Consider the following 21,944-nt stretch of genomic DNA (forward strand, 5'->3'; position numbering starts at 1 on the left):
GACAAAATGGATACATCCCATACTCTTTGTATTGCTATTTAAATTGTTCTAAATCAGGTTCCTTTTCTCTGTATTGTAACTGTTAGACTTGAATGCTCCTAATTACCTTTAATTCCTCCTTTATCATCAGTGTACAGTGTCGTAAGAGAGAACCACAAAGTTTTACTTTCACACACTGAAGTTAAACTTTGCAGACAGGATCTGGTAGCTAGTCAGTTTGAGTTACAGCAAAACATAGGAAAATCTGCATACAAGATTTAATTTCTGAAGCACCATTAAATGCAAATAATTGTTTTGTGGCTTTTAATTTTCTTTCACTGGAGACAACACCAGAAATCTCAAAGCACTTCTAGGCATAATTTTTTTTAAAAAAATTGTTATTTGTCACGCTTTTTCTGGTTATTTGTAGCACTTAGAAGCGTGACACAGTGACCAGAATTGCGAAGCTAACTCGGGAAGGAATGGGAAAATAATCTTCATTGGGGTCATTGAAAACACATCAAAAGACCTGAAATTCCAAATAAATGTGAAGAAAATTAAAGTAATCCCTCTGATGGAGGCAAATCATGAAAGAATCTCTGGTGTCATATTCTTGTGTGCATATTTACCAGACAAAGAATACATTTAGGTACTTTTTAAAAAAGCAGTTGTGTATTTTTCTGCTTAAAAATACTTTAAAAAATTTGTTTTCAATGTGTGTTATAGAAGAGCTTTCCTATCATACCACAATGATTACCAGCAGCAAGACCAAAATGTATCTTATAGAAACAGTGTTCCTAAAGCAAGTCCTGTTTTAGAGAGCTTTTAGAAAAAGCTCTTTAACACTATCCTCAATGTTGTTTGCAGGAAAAGTATTTCATGTTGTCAGAGCTGGGAAGAGGTGAGTGAAAACAAATAGGTCTATTTAAGTACATAAAGACATACACATTGGCATAACTTTTCCCTCTTTTTCCTTCTCTTGCTGCTGCTTTTATGAAAGCATTACTTCCAGGTAGAATGCTGTTACCTCTTGAGAAGGATACTTCTGGTTCATTTAGTAGACTTCAGCATAATTACAAAATCACTCCCTTTTGTGATGCTTGGTAATTTTTTTTTAATTTAAATAGAAATAGACAAAAGGAGGAACAGAACTAGATGTAAACTAGATGTAGAGGCTACAGATGAAAATTAATCTTCAAGTCTTCCTTCCCTAGTTCAAGTGATTCTTCACATACATACTTTAAAAATACAACAGAATAATTTGACCTTCCTTGATCTGGAAAATAACAACTGTATGTTTTTTGACAAGTCACATGTAGCTAAACTAAAAATTCAAAATTCATTTCTCATTAGCAAGAGAAGCAAAATGCTTTCCTATGTATACTGTGTCTCATTAAATACTTTAAACCTGTGCTCTTTTCTGAGGAATTTTAAATGTCAGTGACTACAAAATGATGTGTTCCTGTTGCTTTGAAGTCCTGGTCATAACAACTTTATTACTCATTTTTACTTACACAGGGGAAAACCCAATTGTTTTAAACATGTATTAGACACATAAGGATATCATCAAAAGACTTGCACTGCAGAAGCCTTTTTTGGTGATGTTGACTCCAACTGTTTAGGCAGCAACCATCTCTAAGTTTCTTTCCAAGCAACTGTGACAAAGCAATAATGCAATGCAAGAAACAGAAAATGAAGAACAGGCAGAAGTGTATGAATACTGGTTTTGATCATTATACCAGTTCTTGGATTAAAATCTATAAGAATGACATAGCTGATATTTCAGTTAACTGTAAAAATAAATGAAGCATCAGCAAAACCCAAATTACCTGTTAAGTATGTAGGCATCCCAAGATAAACTAGAAGATCTCTTATTTGACACAATATATGCTCCTTGTATTTTGAAGCAGAATTTTCCATACAAAGTATTTAATCCAAAACGGAAATCAGCAAGCATTACTCAAATCCTTACCTTTACCTGAGAGATGATTTACTGATGTAAATCAAGTGGTATAATCTGAAACGCAGGATTTATTTTTCTTCATTTTAAAGATTTTTTAATTTTAAAGATTCTAATTTGAGTAATTGGAAAACAACTCCTATTTGGATCAAATAACAAGCACATTACCTTCTCCAGAAAGTATGTTTGAAGTTTCTAAACTTCTAAACTATTCTTTAGGCATACATAGGAAAAGACATTCATAGAGCACAAGTATAACTTGTCTTTTTAAACTTCAGTTAGACAATGTTTGTTCCTCAGATTTGGACAGTAGTGCTTGACCCATCAATCAGTTTTTGTAGTCTGAGATATTATCAGGGAACCAAGAGCTGCAAATCAGGCTTCCCTAAACTCAAATTCTGGAAAAATATGCAAGTTTCTGATTGCAAGTTAAAGATAAACTATGCTATATCTTAGTGCCTGAAGGTTTGCCTAGTCCAGGTTTGCAGTGATTTGGACTGTTCTCTACCAACTGGGTAACTAAGCTCTGCCTAGGATAGATCTTGATTTCCTACTTGGCAGTGTGAGAACAATGTTGCACACATTTCTGAAAGGTAATTACTTTTCAGAAAAGCTTTAGTTCAACATAAGAACAACTGAGGGATTTTAGTCAGCCCCTGGTATACATAAGCAGAGTGACCTCAAAGCTTTAGAATCTATCATTTCAATTTAAAGAAAACGCTGGATAAATTCAGCTGAAATTTAAACTCACCTACCACAAGGTAGAGATCTCTTTTGGCAGGGCAAAATTATCTTAAAAATGTTTTTATTTCTTTTTAGCTGTGAATTAACAAAATATGAGATCAGATATGGAAAAAAGTCCTCACATTTTAATTACAGTAAAATAAACACTGTGAGTAGACACTTGAGGATAAAATAAAAAGGTTAAGTAGTGAGCACACTCAGGAAATGAATATGAGATGTATAAGTGGAGGCTGTAAAATATGGGAAGAATGAGGAAATTCCTAGGGATGCTGAAGAAAACAAAAAAAGAAAAGAAGAAAAAGGTACCAAAAGATGGAATCTTTTGATAATGTAAAGGAATATAGATTAATTTTGCTTTCTGCTGCCTTTACCTTATTTTGCATTCTAGCCATTTATATACTTTGCTTACCAAACAATCCTAAATCGAAGCTTATTTCTATGTAATTTTTTGAATGCTAGCTTTGAATTTTTTCTTGAATTAAAGCCATTTGTTATTAGGTGCCTTAGGATTTCTGATACAGGAAGAAAGTCATATTAATGTTCTCAATTTAAATAATGTTTTAGATGTTTTCAATATGACTAAAGGGACACAGCTTTTTCTTCCATAAATGTGACTAAAATAAATTAAAATAAATCACCAAGTGTGAATCACAATACTATCAGTTCAACATATGTTTAACTAAATGCAAAATCAATAAAATTAGAATATATATTTAAAAAGTAAGTACTCTCATATATTGTGAAAGTTGTTACTAACAGAATTTCAACAAAATATTCAATTCAAAAAGAATGGAGGGTACTCAAATACAGTGGTCTTATCAAATATAGCTTAGAAATGCTTTTTTCTCTGTTATGACTATATATTAATAGTCTTATACAACTTTGTCAATATAAGAACTGCATTTCTATTTTTGGAAGCACTATCTTCACACATGTATTGAACGTAATTATCAAATGACTCATGAAATCACTCAAAATGAAATAAACTATTTTGTAATGCAGTTCCATGTTTAAGCAAGATAACAGTTTTCAGCAGATGTCATCAGTATTATCATTAAGTAGGAAATACCTGCCATAACAGAACAAAACTAGAAGTAGAATATCACAAAGAAGAAAAGTTTTGGGGCTAGAAAAAAAAAATCTTTTCTTATACTAAACAGTAGGCCTGAAAATAAGGCAAATTTTTTGGTGTACAGGCTACATCAGGTCTGTTTGAACATTTGAGACTAGAAAAATAGCCTGAGAAGTCGCATGGGCAGCACAGGACTAACAGGTCTTTTCTTGGTCTTGCTGCCCACCCTACAAGTGTCCTTCATAAAATTCTATACCACACACATCCATAATACATAAAACTTGGCTCTGGGTACCCTCTGGGTAAACATGGACCACTTCAGCCTTCAAATATGACTTTTTGCAGCACCAGAATATATGCTGGAAGTCTTGGGGTGTACTGAAAAGGCACAACGTGTATCAAGACATTGCCACGTGAATGCACAGGGAACAAACCTGACACTGCCTTCTAGGCCCCAGCCATGCTGGCTTTTGGGATTGTTCACCATGCTCACTTTCTTGTTTGGCACTCAGGTCAAACCCAAATCTTCTTCCTTCACATACTGAAATCTCTTATCATTTTATTATCCCTACTGTGAAAACTTTCACTCAGGCAATCAGTAACAGCAACCTTTTCTGCCAGGTGTACAAATATCCTCCTGTGGCTTTTCAGCTCATAGGGAACGCTTATATTAAAGTAATACTCACTGTCAGTTTTTTGGCTTTAAGTTCTGAATCCACCTATTTCCTTCCTTGTATTTCCAAGTAAAAGTCAAATATTACAGTTAATTCTCATTGATTGACAGCAACTTTACATGGCTTGAGAATACTGCTAGCTACCAATCTCACGTATTTATTAAATTGTGATGCCCTCTTCCATGAACTCTGAAGCATTGCCAATTAGACCAGCTAATAATACAGCCAGGTGACTAAACAAAACCAGTAGGTAATTCATAATAACAATGAAGTGAAAAGTCATGAAAATCTGAACAAATTCTGAGAATCTTAGAAAAAAACAGGGCTGCAATGGACTTCTGGAGATTATCTATTCCAGTTTAAAGATGGACTGGAGAGGCCTTTGGAAGGAGCTTGATATCTGTAGCATTGCTAATGTAGCCTGATCTGTGGTCAGGGTTCATTACCACAGCTTTGCTCTACTGACTCAGCTTCATTTTAGAGCATTTATTTTTTAAGAAAGTCCTCCATTTTATTCTGTTTTCAGAAATCTAGAGTCACCAGAACATGTTTTTTATTTAATTATTACTGCCTCTCACTTAAAATCTTTTTCCTCAAAACTGAGGAAATTGGGTGCAGTGGAACTTTGCAGACATGTCTACTTCCATCAGCAGCCTGCATGCTTCTCTCAGGAAGGTCTAATAGCTTGGAAATTCAAGGTAGGACCTATGTGAAACTTTAACATGAAACCGGCTGCTGTACTGTATGCAGTCAGACTTTTCTGAAAGCCACTAGTATCCACAACTAATAAGGCAAGGATGCAAAATGTCTGTGTAAAATTTAGTATCTGGCACTTGGAATACTGGGAAAAGGTAAGGTGAAGCAGAGGTACTAAAATTTCTGTTCCTCAGAGCACTGACAGCACAGCAAAAAAAAAAGGGGAAGAACTGAAGAGTTTTAACAGTCATACTACAAGATGATTCCAACCGTACAGCCTTTTATTGTAAATGCATATATACCTGATTCTTACAGGTAACCTTCAGAATATATATATCCACAAACATACATCTCATTGAAAAGCATGTGTTTTAGGGCTGCCACCAGCATTATCCAACACTTCAGTACATACCACATTCCATTAAAACAAGTATTTATGTATTTTAGTTTATATTTCTCTTCAAAGTCTTATACAGACTTCATCCACCACAGAAACATAACCAACCATGGCATGAAATGCAGCAGCTGTTTAACAGCTTTTGGCAGATATACAGAAAGGTTTAATGAGAAGACTGGCCCAGGTAGCCAAAGCTAAGATGAATTAAATAGTGAGAATACTATTCCCCAAGCTGAAAATTTGACCAGGATATTGAATTAACCTGTTATCCAAACTGCCATGATGCTTTTAGCTTGGTTTAATAAATAAAAAAGCAACCAAACCCTATGTCAATGTCTAAACCATCTGTCTCCCATTCATTTTCCCTACCTCCTTCAATAGCCTTTGAGTTTCTTGGTCAATTTCAACGAAATTCAACAGACAAGCAGATGTCTCAAATACTACATTCCTGCAAACTTTCTGAAAATGAGATAACAGAGAAAATAAGAACCCCCATTTATGTCTTTACTGAGGGACTCCAATGGGCATGAAGACCTTAGAAAATATCAGAAAACTGATGTGAGAAAAAGACCTTGTAAATGTCTCTGTTATAAAAAACCTTCAATCACTCCTTGTTAAACATGTAAGACAATCAACTCTGAGAAATAAGTCTACTGGAAATCCAGCTTACTTAATTCCAAGTCATGAAAATAATTAAAAACAGTAAGAGGTTAGGACCTTGGATTTGTATTTCATGTGCAAGGCATTACTTTCCACAGGAAGGAAAAAAATCTCATGAGGCTATTCAAGCAAGAAGATCTTTGTACACATAACTTTATCTGTCTTATGATTATGAATAAAACTCGAAATATAAAATGCTTTAAACCACTGAGTTTTCAACCAGGAAAGAGCTGCAGGCTGTTAGCAAAAGCATGAAGGTTTGGAAAAGAGATTTTAACTGGTTCCTTCTAATGCTGGGTTTAATTTAGACTCTTTTACTTTTAATTTAACCCCATGCAGTTGTTCTTATCCTTTGGTGGTATTCTAGGAGCATTTTTTCTTCATTACATAGTAGAAAGGAGGGGTGTACATAATAGAACATTTGTATAGAAGATAAACAGAAATCCATTTCAGCCAAAGTGGCATAATTTGTGACTATCACAAACCATACTTTTAAAATCTTAACTCATGGCAAACTTCCAGAACTTTATGGTACAGAATTCCTATAGTTCACTCAAATGAACTACTCATGGAAGTGGTTGTGCAGACCAAAATTCATCTCTCCAAACACAGACAAGATCAGCCACAATTACCTCCACAGAAAATGGAGATAGACACTTCTAGGACATGATTCACATCCTTCTCAAGTAGGAGGAGATTTTAGACAGATACAGTAAAAACACCCATATCTCGGTAAAAGGAGCCTAGCTGACTGGTGTTGATGCACTAAAATCACATTCCTACACTTTGGCAATGTCCTGTTTTAGGAACTCAGATTCATGATTAAGTATGCAGTGCAAGCACCTGTTGGTGGCAAGACACCAAGTATCATCCAATAAATCATTTAATAATGAGTCAGTAATCTACTGATAACTAGCTGGTAATTTTCTTTCAGGCAGAAAAATTATCCACAAGAAAATGTACTTGAATTCAAAGACACTACAAACTTGCAAAACGAGTCTGGTACACACATAATTGTATGTCCTATACTAATTCAAGTGTGCTTCATACAAGGTAGAAACAATTTTGGTAACAATTCCTCAGGTGGAGGTTTTTATCACACAATCAAGCCAAAAAGAAGTGTTCAGCAGAACCATGGATCCATTCTTGACTAAATTTAAACTTTTGGTATGTGATAAATAAACTGAGAGAAATCTACAGCTACAAGGATCAGAGGTTTACTACTGCAAATCAGATATTTATGTAAGTACAGTAACATGATACTGTAAAAGATTTAAAAGTTACTAAAGTTAAAATTTCTAATTTAGCTTCTTAATATTACAGAAATGCAGGTTTAAACTATGTAACTTAATACTACATTTAACTGCATAAATAAACATCTGAGTCGAAAATTATAATTGTAGTTAAAAATGAACACATAATTTAGGCACTAAAATAAATCACATAAGCATCAAAATGATCCTTAAATAAGGACAAAATCAGTCTGAAATGTTACACAGAAACTTACACCGGAGAGAATCTCAACACAACCATGTAACAAGTAAAGAACAAACAAAAAGAACTAATTTGTTAACATGCTAATGTTTTAATACAGATATAAAAACAAGTTTTAAAAATTTTTACTTACCTTGGAGATTCGAAACAATGTGGACTTGTGAAAAAACTACAACCGGTCTCTTTCCAAGAGAGAATTGTCTAACTTTTCCACTACTTTCAGATCTGGAGTGGAAGATATTTTAGGTCTGGCCAAATATCACTGGAAGAAAATTCGTTCACATGTTTGGCTATGTTTTGCATTCCATCCTGTTGCTCTGGCACACAGACACAGCTAATTATAATCTGTGACATAAGCGGTTAATTCTACTGCTGAAACAGTTGTGTACTGACTCCAGAAATGAACTTATGGTAAGACATAACCAATCCATAATGTGCACTGAAATCGCTCAACCTGTCACATAATGCCAACTTCTTTATTAAAAACTGAGAATGTGAGCACTCCATAGAACTTGCACAAAAAAACCATTATCAGAGCTGGCTGCTTACAGCACTCAATGCAAAATTAGAAACAAAAAAGACTTCTGCTTTCTTTTCTGAAACGGTATGTAACATCCTGACTGAATTTTAAGAGTTTGTTTTCTGAAAACTTTTCATTTTAATGCTAACATTATTCTAGCTATAATATATACTGGCTGGCATATAAAAAGTCTCTTTCAAAAAGGAAATACAGATACTGTAATATACCTATAATAGCACATATAAATTTTATACAAGAATCATACTAAGAATTGCCAATCTTTCCAAGAAGTTAAGCCTATCTTGGTATTTAAAACACAGACGCATATATATGCATAGACACATGTAAATACTAGGAGCTATATTAAAAAAGGTTGCATATATTACGGATACATTACATATTTTCAGATTTCAGACATTATAGAAGTTATAAGACTTTTTTTTCAGTATCATTAAAGCTTTGAGCTCTCAAATGCAGAAAAAGAATTCCTGTCTGGCACTGCTTACATTACTCTGCCTACACAAACATTGACCAGCAGACTTCTTGTTCAGCCTCAGATATGTTAGAATCTGTGCTGGTAGCTTTCCACAGTTTAAAGAGCATTAAAATATACATATGTAAGATTTACAGATAAAAGGTTTGTGCTACGTGAAGCACTGCAATCATCACCCACGTTTGGACAGTTTCATTTCTCAAAGCACTATGTTTCCTTCTTCTCAGCTTTGTGCTCACTCTGTCATCACACTTTAGAAGACAAAGCTCCTATCACACATTTAACAGCTGCAGATCATAAATTTAGGACTGACACAAATCCACCTGATCGCAGGCCTACAAGAAACTTTTTTCCCTTCATGAGCTCTGAGGCCATAAATCCTCTATCAGACTCTGTTTACATACACAAATGGTGTTATTTCTCTGCAAAGAAATTAATTCACTGATATCTGCCAAAAATGACAAATATTTCCAACAAAAATATTTATCAATATTTTAAAAACATATTTTGTATTTAATCTCAAGGTTGTATGAAAGAAAGTGTGAGGAAAGCATTTATATGTTGTGTTAATACCAAAGCTTTTCTTTAATTGAAATTCCTTTTAAGTATTAGAGGAAGAAACCTGTAAATGATGGGAGTGTTTTGAAAGGTTCATTATTTAGTCATTATTTAGGTAATTGGGTATTCATGTCTAGGGATTTTCTGCAAAATCTTTTGCCTGTTCTTGGAGAAAATCAGAGGATCAGATAAAACTGGATACATGACCCTCAAAACCTCAATGTTTTTAACTGCATTTATAACATTTTTTCTTTTGACATATTTGTGATTATTTGGTTTCTAAACATATAAAAAAGATTGACTAACATAGTGCCTAGCTATTGAAAGATTAGATCCTATTGTCCAGTAGCTCTCTTTATGACAGAAATTTGTGCTATTTTCCACATACGATTTCTCTTCTCTAGTGTAGATGTCTCCCTTGTCCTGATCTTCCACATAACTAATTTCTACAAAGGTAAAACTTGAAAAAATGAAAAGAACAAATAAATACCTCAGTTAGTAACTTCTGAAGTTCTTATGAAGTAGGACTGAAGCAAGCGCAACTGTCAGTGAGTTCTGCACCATCTGAAGGCAGCTGTCCTCCTATTTAAATGCACAGAAGGGAAAGAGAAAGAAAAATTTTGCTTGAGCGTGGAGAAAAAATAAGATATATTCATGAGCTGCCCTCCTCACTACTTCAACTGACAACATCTTACAAGTGATAGGCCAAAATTCACTCAGCTTAAAAGTGTGGCACAAATAAATGAAACACTGCACACCCAATAGCTGTTTGGACTGCAAATGTTCATAACAGCAGAGTTTACAGTAATGCAAAATAAATATTAGTCAAAAATCGATGTGCAAAATAATAAAAAATATTTTTGTTGCAACTAGAAGATTGGAATCCATTAGTATAATGAACAACAAATTCAGTTATGGGGTTACACTGCACTTGTACAAAATCTAAATCTTTCTCCCCCTTCCCCCTAATTTTCTGCAAAGTTCAAGAATGCTGATATCCCATTCCTCACCCCAAAACTGAAAACCTTCTTTTCAATTTTGAAAGTCTATGGCTATTGACTTAGTCCTGGGAAGGTAACTAAGCAGACATATTTGTCTTCCACGTTGTCAGAGTCCACCCATACCAGCACCTGACTAAATAGAAGCACTTGCAAACTCATCTCAGGAAAAAAACCCAACAGAAACTACGGTTTCAATATTCTGCTACTTTAACAGATTCTAAATATTTTACCCCTCTCTTTTTCTTTTTTTAACAAACGTTTGATGTATGCCTATAAGATTTCAAGAACACCTCTTTATTTCCCAAAGTACAAAACAACACAGTGGTGGAGAAGACACTATCAGGCATCAGTTTAACTAATTCATCCAGCTAGAAAGGACATAGAAGACATTTGTTCCTGTCACATACTTTTCAAGTCTGTGAGATGTTTAAAGACTGTGATAAGCAGTGGAAAGCAAAGGGTATTTAAGTGGTGATAAGGATTTGGTAAGCAAAGGGTATTCAGGAAACAAGAACATTCTACCTGTATAGGAAATGGAATTTAAGTGGAATACCATGATTATGTCGAAAACACTAAAAATAACTAAAATTAGATTGTACAGGTGTGTAACTCCCCATGATAGCAGAGATCTTTTTCAACCTAAAAGATTTTATGAAACAGGAGTTTTGACATATGAAATATTAAAAGATTCTTTGGTGAAGGTTCAGAAAGGTCAAGTAGTATAGCAAAAGCAAATTTAAAGATAAAATGGCAGAAACCTTGGGGAAAAAAGTACAAATGCAAAACCAAAAATTAACCAAATTCTAAAACAGCTAAGTGGGGGTAACTGTAATAATGGCCAGGAAATATAAAAAAGTAATTATTTACCAGAAATCTCTGGACTACCAATAACAGAGGGGAAATGTCCAAGCATCCTCTATTCTTGTTATTGGGCATTTTATTTACTCATGAGCTTGAATATTGATACCACAGAAAAAGCACCTTTTCACAAACGATGTTTTCCTGTTCTCCTGACTTCTTACTAAATTAGAGACTCCCCTGAGATACTAGGCAAGAAGTGTTGGAAAGAATTTTTCCAGTGTTTCCCTTCAAAGCATTTTGAATTGGCTACGTTTAATGTGTTTTTTGAATTTTTAAGGGATAAGACAGCTGTTCATTTAGTGATAGATTGAGACCTCGCCTCCTCCTAAGGACAGGGCTATGGTGAATATTTAAAATGGGATGTAATCTTCTAAACCCAAGCAAAAGAATGAGCCAAAAGAGATTTATATCTTTCTCTTATATACAGAAACACTTCTTACACCAATTACAGCTACAAAAATGCAATTGTTTTAAAGATTAACAAAGTGGAAAATACTCCAATAGGAACCCTTTAAAATATAAACATATGACCCAAAAATATAAGGCTTTAAGGGAGATCTGCTTAGACCATTCCATTCCATGACATCTATAAGGAGGTTCAAAACAGCTTTGAAACTTGTAATATCTATGTTTCATTAGAGAATGAACAACAATAAATAAAAGAGAAAAATGTGAACAGTAGTATGCAAGACAATACAAAAATTAAAGAACTTGTAAGTATCCAACCACCCTGTGTGTCAGTGCATGGCAGGTCTGGTTTCTAGGAACTTTTTTCATCTGTGAGCACAAACAGCCGGCTGTGGGTCTATTGCCTGGTCACCTTAACAGTGTTTCAATTAATGCTTCAGCTGTTAGGTTTCTGTTCCTTGCTGCCGCACTGCTTTCCTCTATCCCACTTTTGGATGCATTCTGTCACCTTTCCTCCCCAGTACACTCAGTGGGTCCAGACGAAGAATCTTTTTAGCTTGTTGTTCACCAGCTCTACTCAATCTCTTTTCAAATTCACATAGACACAAAATTAATTTATACAGAACTGTTTCAAATTGTCACAGAGGGCTAGTTAATGTTTTCTAGGGGGGAAGGATGTGCTAAATGGTATTTTCTTCTTGGATTGCATCTTCACACACTCTGATTAGAAAAGACAATTTCTGTGAGTATAATTTTGCACAAACTTTTAAATAGATTAAGTAATGAAGCAACAAGTGAAAAGCTGTACTTTACTCTGTGCTCACCACTGTATTCTGTGCAAAGATGAGCCTGACAGCTGCCCTGGAGAATATAGGTGAGTTGGGATAAATTTATCTTTTAAGAGCAAACAAGAAAGCTCATGTTTGTAGAACCTTCAAAAGAGTCCAGCTGAAAAGATTAATTTGGAGTCTGCAGCTTATGCACACTGGAAGACACAAAGGAGTAACCTTGCAGTAGCACTACCTTAAAAGCAGAAAGTTGCCTAAATATCAAGGAAGAAAAACCCCACCAAACACTAAATGTCCAAGCAGATTTGTAATGGTTTTGTCCCACTGCATTGTTGGTATAATACAAGCATTCTCCTAAGCATGAAGTGCAAATACTGTTAGCTTGAGGAAGTTAATTGTTAGCTTTTTGTCAGGAATGAAACCAGAACTGTTTTTTCCTTTGGCATACTTACCAAAGCATATGGAAACGTATACTTATGTTAATATAAAACTCTCTAATATTCTGGACAGGAGGGTGGAGCAAAGCACTTTTTAATAGGTGTACTATTTTGTGCATTGGGACTTTTATTTTAGGATATGATTCATTGTGCACCTACTCACAGCTCCATCAGTGATCACTCTGTGACAGGCAGAATAGTGTATTTACAATTCTATTCTGTACAGTATGTCAAATCACTTCTACGACAGATGTCAACAGCATCGACAAGCTACAGAGAACCACATTTCATTTTCTCTGGTCATAACATTTCCTCTTACATCATCTGGTCTTTACTAAAAACAAAACCAAAACCCCAGATGTGCTAAATGTCCAGAGCAGGATGGTCTAGTCTGCCTTGGGATATTGAATTCTGAGGTATTCAAGCGAAACACATGGCTGTCACCCAGAACAGGTGGCTGTATGAAACAGAAAATGGAATGACTGTCCCTCCATGGTAGAACAAGTTTGTTAGATCTTTGAAGCCCTGCTTCTGTACCCATATTCTCATATCACATAATGGCTTGTACAGATACAAATCCTGAAGAATACAATGACTTTAGCACTCTCTTTTACTTTCTTCCTATTCCTTTAACCTTCTTTAATTTTTAGCGCTTCCTTCCCTACTCACTGACAGAGCAGAAGTACTGGTGATCAAGAGATATAAAAGTCTGCCATTTTATTATTAAATGTTATATTTCAGTAACATAGTCTATATTTAACTCTGAGAAAGAAAGCTTTTATCTAATTTGCATTTGAAACAAAAGCATATAAAGGACATAAAACTGTTTAAATCCAGTTATTCAGTGTCTACTTCATTAGTTAGAATAGTATGCTCATTTAGTACCACCATGCATCTTCCCAGAAAGAAAAAAAAGAAAGTTAAGGCACACAAGTAAAATGTCTCCAGTTTCAAAAGATTTAGAAGAAGAGAAGTGAAACCATGGAAATAACAGTGCTCTGGCCAGAACTCTATAATATGAACCATTGTCCCAGAACTTGTGCCGTGACAGATCCAATGCTCAGAATTTAGTGGATTCTAATTTTATATTTGGAGCAACTGACCATTAAATTATGGAAGGAATCAGCATTAGTTTAATTTTCTTAAAACTTCAGTCTTCAATAAAAGTGATAAAACGATTGAAATCTATTTAATACTGCAAAAATACAGTATTAAAATAGTTCTACCTTGTTAAAAAAGAGGGAAAAGTTATTTTAGGATGGTCATACTACAGACCAGCATGTATGCCCAAAGAAAGAGAATAAGTAAGACTGGCTGTTTAGTATAAATAAATGAACACATTCTTAACAATTTGTTATAAGACCTAAAGAGAGCTTCTTTAAATTCTTTTGTTGCACAAGTTCAGCTTACAAAATATCAAAAATACTTGCAAAAAAAAACAACAAACAAACAAAAAAAAACCAACCAAAAAAACCCCAAAAAACAACAACAAACCCAAAACCAAAAAACCCCAAGAATTAATGTCTTGCAGTCAAAAGCTTTTGTCCAATACTGATTATCTCCTGCGGGTTTTTTTTGGTAGCCAAGAAAAAGCAATGTTCCCAAAGTATTTTACTTTCCCTTTAAAACTATGCTATAAAATGCTGAATGATTAATGATTTTTCCTTTTACAAGTTCCCATTGTAACTGTTCTGAAGTAGATTACTATTAATTTTGCAATCAAAATCATACTACACCCTATGACTCACTAAAAGAATGCCAGAGAAAAAAAAGCCCTAGCATTTTAAAATGCCAAAAATGGGGTGGAAGGTAAGAAAAGGCACAATAAAAAGCATTTTTTGTGCTACAGAGTAAAACAGCCTAAACCCCAGATATATTAGCTATTATTCTGGAAACCAGAAGTATACAGTATTTTACGGCATTTCCATTTTTCACTGTGAAACTGAGTCTCTCACTTTTAAATTCCCAAGAAATAATTAACACATGTACCATACAGGTATAGAGTCAACCCAGAAAAACAGTTCACACCTTGAAGGCCTGGGCAATCTTTGGTTAACAAAACACAGTTATACATTGGGTTTTCATGGACAGGTTTTGATAGCACGGGGGCTACAGGGGTGGCTTCTGTGAGAAGCTGCCAGAAGCTCCTCCCATGTCCGACAGAGCCAATGCCAGCTGGCTCCAAAATGGACGTGCTGCTGGCCAAGGCTGGGTCGATCAGGAACAACAGTAATACCTCTGGCGTAACAGATTTAAGAAGGAAAAAACAGTTATTGGGCAGATGTAACTGTGGCCAAAAAGTAGTGTAGTGAGAACATGTGAGAGGGACAGCCCTGCAGACACAAGGTCAGGGCACAAGGAGGGGCAGGAGGGGCTCCAGGCATTGAGCTGAGATTCCCCTGCAGCCCTTGGTGCAGACTGTGGTGAGGCAGCTGTGCCCCTGCAGCTCATGGAGAACCATGGGATGCAGAGATCCACCTGGAGCCTGTGGTGGAGCCCACACTGGAAGAGGTGGATGCCTAGAGGAGGCTGTGTGATCCCATGGGAAGCCCATATTGGAGCAGGCTCCTGGCAGGGACCTGCAGACCCGTGGAGAGAGGTGTCCATGCTGGAGCAGGTTTCCTGGTAGGACTTGTGACCCTGTGGGAGACCCATGTTGGAGCAGGCTGGGCCAGAAGGAATGCACCTTGTGGAAGAGTGACCCACACTGCAAACTTTTGTGAAGAACTGTTGCTCATGGAATGGACTCATGCTGGAGAAGTTCATGGAGAACTGCCACCTGTGGTGGGAGGGACTCACACTGGAGCGAGGGAGACTTCTCCCTGAGCAGTGGCAGGAACAACATGTGATGAACTAACTATAATCTCCATTCCCAATCTCCCTGTACTGCTAGGAAGGAGGAAGTAGAGATGAGAAGCAGGGAGAGGTAGGGGAAGGTGTTTTTAAAATTTGTTTTTACTTCTCATTATCCTGCTCTGACTTTATTAGTAATAAATTCAGTAATATCCCCAAATCAAGTCTGTTTTCTCCATGATGGTATTTGGTGAGTGATCTTTCCTGTTCCTTACCTCAACCCATGAAACCTTCATTATATTTTCTCCGCCCCACCCAGCTGGGAAGAGAAGAGATAGAGGAGCTTTATTGGATTCAGAGTATGCAGCCAGGGTGAACCCACTACACATTATAAAATAAAACTTAATTCATGATTTCCCAAGATCACTCCATGAAGAATCGCTACTGAACCATATTTAAGAATGCAAGACCGAAGTACTTAATTCAGAGTCACTTTTCTGGATCAAGATGATTGTCCTCATCAGGTGGACAAAGGAAGCTCAGCACTTAGCTCAGGAGTTTTTACCTCCTCTAATGTTTCTAAGAAGACAAAAAGAAAGCCAACGCAAAGGAAGCAGAAAATGGACAAGCAATTCTTCTTACCAACCACCGTAACAAAATAGCAATTTCTGCTCCTGCTTTCTGTGGCAAAAAAAAATTGAACAGCCCTTAAAGAGCAACAGTAGAAGGGTAGAGAAAATAATTTTTAAGAATCTGGTTTGACATTCTGAACTTGTATTGAAGCAGAGCCTTGGTACCAAAGGTTAAGTCGCAGCTCTTGATCCATAAGATCTTTTCTGAGGTTCCATTCATAAGAAAGACTGTAAAAATAACAATAATAATGTTGTTAGTATACCCCAAGTATCTGTTTGCCCTACTGAGATTTTAGCTTTGCCAAAATACAAGCAGAAAAATTAGGCACATGAGAAGAGAATTTAATTAGGAACTTGCCATCTGGCATAAGCAAGCAAATGTTAAGTGGCGCCCTTTTAATATGAAGAAACTATAATCAACCAGGGAACAGACTATAAGCTATTTCCTGTTTGACTGAAATGCTTAAATTAACTATGGGAATAGTGCAATTATCTAGTATATTGAAGGGTTATCCTTGAGGCTGAGCTGTAGGCAACCACAGCATGCAGAGTAACCATAGTGGAAGTGTTGACTTAAAACTCACAGATGTAAACTGATAAATTTTGGCAGTCTTTGAGAATATGACATCCCAACTTATTGAGCAGAGTTTGAATATACTTGCAAAATAAAGTGTTGTATCAGTTTAAACAAGAAATATAGTAGTGCTATCTCGAGCAATGTTTATTACAATATGGCATTCCATTCTAAAAGGCTATTTTGAAAAATAATAAATAATAAAGAAAAAACTAGTACAGAAATGGACAACAAAATGCAGCTCTATGCGGCTGCTCTAGTTGTGCAAAATAGGAGACAATTTGTTTGATTTTAGTAAGAAACATTATCACCAAACGCCCAAGTTTCTCCTCTAGTGAATCTGTGATTCATAACATTTTCACAATTACTAGTGGAAGTAATTGACTAGTAGGGAATACATTCATTTCAGCCATAATCAGAATGTATGCTTAGAAGTCTTTTCCCCGGTTATTTACTCAAAACATTTAATGTCACATCTTTACTTCTCACACTTCACTGGCTTTGCATCAGCTGAAGTGACAACAGCTGCATCCTAGTTGGTATGATCATCTCATTTACTGTCTGGATAACTACACAAACAGGATGCTTCATTTTCAGCTGTGCAGTCAAATACCCAGTTCATCAACTATTAGAAAATGGCTGCACAGCTAGACATAAAGCCAAGGCATAGATCAGCCCCTCCAGCAGAAAACAGCTTCCAGAAATTCACTGTCCATTTCCTAAGATAAAGGTGTCTGACCATCTCCAACCTACTGTGATGACCCACAAACCCCCTTAAGGGCAGGCTGTCACACCTACTCTGTTATGGTGTATTAATCCAGCAGATAAGCACCGAGACCAGTCTAAAACTGCATTGTTCAAGTCAGCTCTTGTACAAAACTGAATGGACCCCATTATGCACAGTATAATTAGCTGCATATCCAGTTTAATCATGACTTAAGAGTAATTTCTACGTTTTCAAGCACTTTGTAAAGAAGTATCCTTGATATTTCCTAGGATTATCATAGGAAGAGGTCTTAGAGGGTAACCAGCAACATACAAGAAGTCAGTGCCAAGCCTTTCAGATTTTCAGAATGTGCACATTATCTTTGGGGCTCTTTCTCTTTAATTGCCATGGTTAGACTTTTTAATTAACTGATTTTAGTTGCCTCAGAGGAACCTTAGGATCTGATTCTGGGTTTGGCAAAACCATCAATACCAGAGCACTTTATTTTTATATTCTCAAGCAAGTTCTAGTAGACACTTGATGTACTTCTCTTTCCTCATTAACTTCGCTTGACGTGCTTAGATTTTAAGCTTGTTCTAAGTCAAGGGCATCTTGCTTTACTATCAATACCTAGCAGTTCTTATTGCTCATACAATTTAGTGCTCCTTGTTGGTCTTCTATATAATATCCCCAGAAGAATAAAAAAAATCAATGAAGATGCATTTTAAAAACAGATATATAGGCTAATACGTTCAGGGGTGCATGTAAAAATACTTACAGGTATCTCTCAAATTGCCCCACAATTCTCTACTGCTTGCCACAGGACTGAGCAAATGGAAAGGATAGCAGTTTTGTTTGCTGCTGAAATAGCTTGGGAAGAAAAGGTCTGGTCAAGACTATATTCAGATTTTGAGAATGGCATAGGAAGAGAAGCAATATTTTTGGATATTTGTGTTCTCCTTACATTTTTAAGACTGAATCAAGGAGGGATTGGCACTTTGACACCTGAGGCTAGAAGAGAAGTTGCCTCCAGCCATAGTGATTTTCATGACAGCTTTCCTGGGTATGTTGTTAGCTAAAGACTGGAAAGTCAGGGAAGACAGACACTGAGTGTTGCATTTGTGATATTTAGCATCCAACAGCACATAGGAATACTCTTCCTGCAGTGATATGGATACCCAAGTGACTGAGAAAAAGTGAAAACAATGACTCACATTCAGGTTACACATTCAGGAACTGGAAGGAGTTGAATGAAAATGTGTTTGCACTGTTGCTAGGGAAGTTGTTTAATCCTTGGAGCAGATTGTGACAATGCTTCATGTAAAGGCCATGCATTGAGAGACCAGAATGAGCAGCTGGTAAAGTACTGTAGGAAGTTTGACCTTACTCTGAGAGAAACTGATGGAGGAAATCCCACAGAAGACAGACCCTGAACGAAGAAGGAGCATTTTGAGGCTGCTGGTTTAGTACCAAATCTGCAAGAGAAAGATACTACTTCTGCTCTTGATGCTTAATGTGCAAGTTACAGGTTAAGGAGAACAGCCGTTAAGATGTAAAAGACTACCTTTGTGAGCAACAAAACTGTACACACTGAACATTTTCCAACAGCACCTTCCTTAAGATGACACAGGAAATTAGAACACCCTTTGAACCGTACAACGTAACCTCTACAGAAGGGGGTCAAATGAAAAAGAGATTCTTCTACATTAAATTGTATCTCTTTGCTCAAGTAGCATTTTATATCTTCATACATTGCAAGGATCTTGTCTTCATTGCAGGTGAAGTCTTCACTTGTCTTTCACTGCAAAAGAATAGATTGGGCTTTGTTTTATATAATTCTTTCTACATACAGCATATTCTTATATGAAGTCTATACCTTAGGTAGCTTGCTTTCTTTTCAAGCAATCAACATTTGAAACAATGATTTGAACATGGTCTGTATACTGTGAAATAGCTCCACTTAAAATCTTCTTATAGCAGTACAGATAATCAGGTAATTTGCATTTGTTAATGGTTGTATGGTTAAAAAATGGAGAAAATATATCAACCTAATTCATATTTATATGAGTATTATACACTCATTTATAATTAAAAAAAACCAACAACATAAATAACAGAAAATATTTTGGGCTATATAAATTTTTAAATGGCATATGCAGAAACTACGAAATTAAATATGACAAGAAAAGAGATTCATAGTCTAGCTTCCACGCTTAGTAAACAGTAAAATTTACATGCTTACTTATATTCCTCTGTGAAAACTATAACCACCTTAAAATACTTAAAAATTTTTTTTTACTGGAAGTGCCGCATAAAATCAACTCCTTGTTCTGTGTAGGCCCACGGAACAGATCCAGCAGAGGGCAAAGGCCCTGTTTAGCAAGACGAGGTAAAAAATAGGAAGACAAACAGATGGACACATGGTAACTAACTGTGTGTCAAGTTCTTCTGAACTAAAGCGACCTTATACTTATTTTGCATTCCCAAAAGGTAACTAAGCATAAATGAGCTTTGGGGTTTTAATTTTTTTTCCCCTGTTGAAAGAGTAATTATAATTAGCAATGCAGAGAAGGTTCTGTGTCACTTTCTCAGAATCACCAACAATTTCAAACTTTGAGATACATATTTAATGTGCTTGGTGCAGAAGCCAAAATACTGATAACTGTCTATCTCTGAAGGATGCTTCCCAGTTTTTTGTACATTGTAATGCAGCATCTGTAAGAATGTAAAGCACTAAAAGCTTCCTAAGCCAATCCCATGCAATTCATTGCAGTTCTTGGTTTCACCTTCTTTAGGAAGGAACCATAAATATATGTAAATATTCCACAAATTAACACCTTCCTGAGTATGAACAGTGTAACTTTTTTGGGGAGTTGAGTCCATCTCAGCTAGACTCAATGATGTGCCTTTGGAGGTATATGTAACTTTTCTTAAAGATGGATGCTTTTGTCATCTTTACTCTTTTTAGGCTGTGAAACAAAGATTCAATCTTAAGAGGAAAGACAGAATTTAAGGAACAATGCTTGCAGTCATTAGAAAATCCTGACTTCTACAGAACTGCTGAGTTTGAGTATTCTTATCAAGAATAACTCTAATAATGAAAATGAAAAGTATAATTTTGAGAATGAAATTAACAAATGTCTGCCTGATGCATTAATCCAGGCTAATGATCAGGAGCAATAGCCTTTTCTGAATTAACTACAAGAAAATCTCACCTAATAAAGTAAATAATATTTAAAAGGAGGCTATTGATTTTATAAAGAGGGGTGTTTATGGAGGCATGGAAAATGTACACTAGAATAATCTCCAAAAGAAAGTTTTACAAATTAGATGCTTTGAAACATTTTCAGAAACTAAAATTTTTCATAAATGACTCAAACTATAACATTGCAGAGAATTCAGCAGCTATAGAACATTTACTGCATTTCCTATTTTCTCTACAGCAATATGCAATCAAGGTGAAAGCAGAAAAGGACTCTATGGCTGTGAGACAATCATAGAATCTCACACCAACAGATTTAAAGACGGGCCAAAGAGAAAAAACTCTGAATGTGCCTGGACAAAGAAACTGCAGTCAGCCTATAATGTAAAAGAAGGTATCTACAGAAAAGCTTAGGGGAAAAAAAATGACGTTCTGGTGTACCACATCAATCCCCCTGCCAGAGTTCTCTTACCATCTTAATAGCCACTCAGCATGGGGCTAGAATCTAAGTCCCAGTTTAAGAATAATTAAAGAAACAGCAGGACCATACATAATTAGAATATGACATTAATTTTTTAGCAACCAGAAAACAAACAGTTCTTTTGGAAAGGTATTTTACTTCCTAGAAAAGCTTTTTTTCCAAGAGTGACTTCATTGAAATTTCCCAAATTGTAAATAAGAAATTGTCTTCCACTGTCTATAAATACTTTACTTTCCATGTTAGAATTTGATTTTATGAATAGCTATTGAACTCCATTTGAGATAAAATTTCCTCATATCATATTTACTTTCCAGCTGCTTCAACTAATTTACAAAAAAAATTGAAAAAGTGTAGCATAAAAGCAAAATATTCACTATCTACCCTGCACCTGTCACTAAAGTGGATGACTGTACAGCTTTTTGCCACAGGACTTAATTCAAGCCACAAAAATAAACTCTCTTTTCATCAAGCTCCTGTCTGTGAAACTCTAATTCAGCATTACATATGGGAATTTTCCTATCAGCATTCGTAAACACCAGACATAGCTAGGAAGAGAAACAAAACCTCTGATGGTTTTGTTAACGCCATCCAATACCTCCCACAGCTTCTCAACTGAAAGGGCTGTTATATCTCCAATCCCCCTTTTATCCCGATGTTCTGCTTAGCTGCATTTTGAAGCCTCTTCTCATGAATGTAGCTTTCAAAAGCAAGGGGGGAAATTATCCTGACCAGTAGAGGTGTTCCTTCCTTGGATAATTCCCAAGTGCATTTTAACAAAAGGCAAATTTATCCTAATCACAAAAGAATGACGTTT

The 21,944-nt window shown here is 35.8% G+C and overlaps 1 protein-coding gene across 7 annotated transcripts in view; it reads right to left on the reverse strand.

Moving 5' to 3' along the window:
* SGCG (sarcoglycan gamma) overlaps positions 1-21,944 on the reverse strand; it is a 106,133-nt gene that overhangs the window by 65,724 nt on the left and 18,465 nt on the right. For 4 of the 7 annotated variants that reach the window (XM_064409215.1, XM_064409216.1, XM_064409213.1 and 1 more), the window contains exons 2-3: positions 9,738-9,829; positions 7,810-7,938 (exon numbers count right to left, since the gene is read on the reverse strand). The gene's annotated coding sequence lies outside the window, so the exon portion shown is untranslated. The remainder of the gene's footprint in view (positions 1-7,809; positions 7,939-9,737; positions 9,830-21,944) is intronic. The other 3 variants (XM_064409218.1, XM_064409217.1, XM_064409214.1) reach the window with 1 other exon arrangement.

The sequence above is a fragment of the Passer domesticus genome, chromosome 2 (assembly GCF_036417665.1).
Source record: "Passer domesticus isolate bPasDom1 chromosome 2, bPasDom1.hap1, whole genome shotgun sequence".
Lineage (NCBI taxonomy): Eukaryota > Metazoa > Chordata > Aves > Passeriformes > Passeridae > Passer > Passer domesticus.